This window comes from Anomaloglossus baeobatrachus, unplaced genomic scaffold (genome assembly GCF_048569485.1).
Source record: "Anomaloglossus baeobatrachus isolate aAnoBae1 unplaced genomic scaffold, aAnoBae1.hap1 Scaffold_276, whole genome shotgun sequence".
NCBI classification, from domain to species: Eukaryota; Metazoa; Chordata; class Amphibia; order Anura; family Aromobatidae; genus Anomaloglossus; species Anomaloglossus baeobatrachus.
Window position 1 is genome coordinate 153,728 of NW_027442251.1, and position 3,058 is coordinate 156,785.

At 46.5% G+C, this 3,058-nt stretch overlaps 1 pseudogene; it reads right to left on the reverse strand.

Moving 5' to 3' along the window:
• Positions 1-877: 877 nt before the first annotated feature.
• On the reverse strand, positions 878-1,084 carry LOC142265727 (U2 spliceosomal RNA; annotated as a pseudogene).
• Positions 1,085-3,058: the final 1,974 nt, after the last annotated feature.

Below are 3,058 nucleotides of genomic sequence, written 5' to 3' on the forward strand. Positions count from 1 at the left end.
AAAGAGCAACTTCTGCTGCGCAGCTGGCTTTCTAGGCAGCAGCGCTATCGTGATGTCAGCGGGGGACATTGTGACAAGCCAGTGTTCCGTCACTTCATGTTGTGCACTGTTCAAACGGAAAATACATCAACAGGCAGACTACAGAAAAGCTTACTAACAAAGGTTAGAGAGGGGCTTTCTCAGAGGGCTTTTTACAGTTTGTCTATTCCCAATTAGCCGTTTAAGTATGCTTAATGAAAGTACTAATTCTTTCATAGGCCGCCCATTCTTAGTATTTGACGTTCCTTATATTGCGGTATCAGGCTTCGCAGCAGGTTGCAAAACATTCATCACCCATGACTGTCCCCAATTGGGCTCAGAAGCTAAATGTCTATCATGACCTCTCTTTTTGAAAGTCCAAGAGCAAGCAAACTCTTCCTCCAGGAGAGGGAGCCAACAGATCACTAAAGACATCATCATTGCTCAAAGAAAACACCGAAAAACAATGGAAGCTTTAATTGGAGTGGAATCTGATAGACAGCACCTGATGCCAAGTCTGCATCTTCTAACACCTGCAGTCACTGCAGCAGCTGAATCCAATGTGTCCAAAAGGGATCTATTCTATTCAATTGCAAATGATCTAGATAAGACTGAGAATAAGATACTGCACGGGACATAGCAGAGTTGGTCAAGTTGAGTGGAGATGAGTTTGCTATTTGGCACAGCTTTTGCATCAATAAAGCAAGTAAAAGGTGTGAAAGATAAAAAAAAGGGTGAAAGTGTGAAAAGTGAATTGGCCAAATTGAGGTGCATATAAAGTTTTTGCTTTCTTTCAATTCACTAATGGGGCTCATTTGAATCAGGTGAATTGAGTTCTGCTTTTGGAAACTGGGTTAAGAAGGGGTGCACCGGTCCTGGAGGTACTGCAATACCAGGTCAATGCGTGGAGTGGACAGAGCAAGATTTTTTCCATCTCCTTGTTCTAAAAATCCATTTAATATATGGTCCCCAGAGAGGGGACGTATCAGATATTAAACTGATAAGAACAGATTTAATTTTTTTTTTTTTCTGTTTATCAGTAGGACTTCAAAATAACAAAGGTGATCGCCTCCCGTTGCCTGGGAACCGTCCAGGCACAAGAGGGCTATGTGTCACCAGAAGGCGCACACACTTCCTCAAGGCCGGCAGACGTGCAATCCCAGGCACCTTCCAGTACCGACCAAGGTAGCGTCCTCCGAAACTACACTTGATCTTAGCCAAAAGGCCGAGAAGCTATAACCCGAATTGGTTACGGCCTTGAGTGGCACCCTGGCCTATACCGGACACATCTTAGGGAGAGGGAGACAAACCCACGCCTACAGAAGACATTTTGTCACCCAAGCCAACCCTTGAAAAGGCTGTTTTGCAGAGCAAAAACAAGAAGAATGATGCTTTTTGCAGCCGCCGCCCACTGCAATTAATCTGAATAACTCCTCCTCCTCCAAGCACCTCCCCTCCCCCTTGCAGTCTTTCCAATTCATGATACAAAAAGACGGACGGACAGGACAGGACAGGACAGGCTGCCTGACTTTCCGTCACTGCCACCCTTTGCCATCCTTGCCCGTAGAAAGCCCTTTCATCATCCCCAAACCCTAATCTTTTCCCTTCCCTTCCCAGCTGCGTCTCACTCCCTTTCATTAGGAAGTGAGCGCAGCCTTTTCTCCGTTCTGCACATGCGCGACGTTAAACACAAATGCGCAGGCGTGCGTTCCATTAGCCTCACTGCATTCCACTCCCATACAGGAAGTGGGCGCAGCTATTACTACGGTCGCACATAAAAGAACCCACGGCCACCACTGCACACAGCTGACTCCACCACAGGACACCCACTTCTACACCAACGCAGGTAAGACAGGATCGGCACCTCTATGCTCCCGTTACAATCAGGCTCAGTCACCATGTGATAACGCTCTCAACTCTTTAGTTGCAGGCTCCCCTTGCTTCACCTCCACTGGCTGTGCTGCCATTTCCTCTCCCACCTGGAAGGTATACTTTATTCCACTATTTTCCTGTTTCTCTCTTCCCCCTTTTCCCATAACCTACTTTTATCTGCATTTGTGGGGTATCTATATGCTATTTACATCATAGTTTTATTCATTAATATGGAAGGGAAGAGTGCCCATGAGAGTGTTGAACTGCGGAGAGCAAGAGATTAAGCTGCTCCGATTTGCCACCATTGATAAGCTGTTCTCAGTAGATACACATGCTATCCAAACAGCAGCATCCACCATTGCTTCAGCCCACCCATTCAGTGACAGCTCACCAAGTCAGCCAGAGGAGTGGTGTAAGGAATTACACGTAGGCACTGACTCCACACCTTCACATCACAAGAAGGGGGTCTACAGGCTAGTGCAAGAATACGAGCAAGTCTTCAGCAAACATCCACTAGACTTTTGAAGAATAAAAGGGGTCAAACACTACATCCCCACAAGTGCACACCCACCCATCAAAGAGAGATATAAGCCAAAACTACCTGCACATTACCAGTGTACCAAGGACATGTTGAGCAACATGAAGGAGGCTGGGGTTATCCGTGACAGTTGTAGCCTCTGGGCAGCTCCGTTGGTCCTGTTAAAGAAGAAGGACAGCACCACTCCCCTGTATTGAGGAATAGCTAGCTGCATTGAGAACTGCAAATTATTTTTCTACCCTTGATCTCACTAGTCGCTATTGGCAAGTGTCCGTTGCTGAGGCAGACCGGGAGAAGACCGCCTTTGCCACCCCGATGGGTCTCTGCGAGTTCAAAAGCATGCCCTTCGAGCTGTGCAATTTGCCAGGAACCTTCCAGAGGCTGATGGAATGCTGCTTGGGACACCGAAACTTTGAAACGGTACTGCTATACCTTTATGATGTTATTGTTTATTCTAAAGCAAACAAGATTTTAGGGTGTATAAAAAGGGAGATTAGATCCGGTGATCCCAACGTATTGTTAACCCTCTATAAATCACTTGTAAGGCCACATCTGGAATATGGGGTAAAGTCCTGAGCAGGTTGATAACCATTGGTTTGAGCATGGTAGGGTGTAGTGCGCATCTTCCTG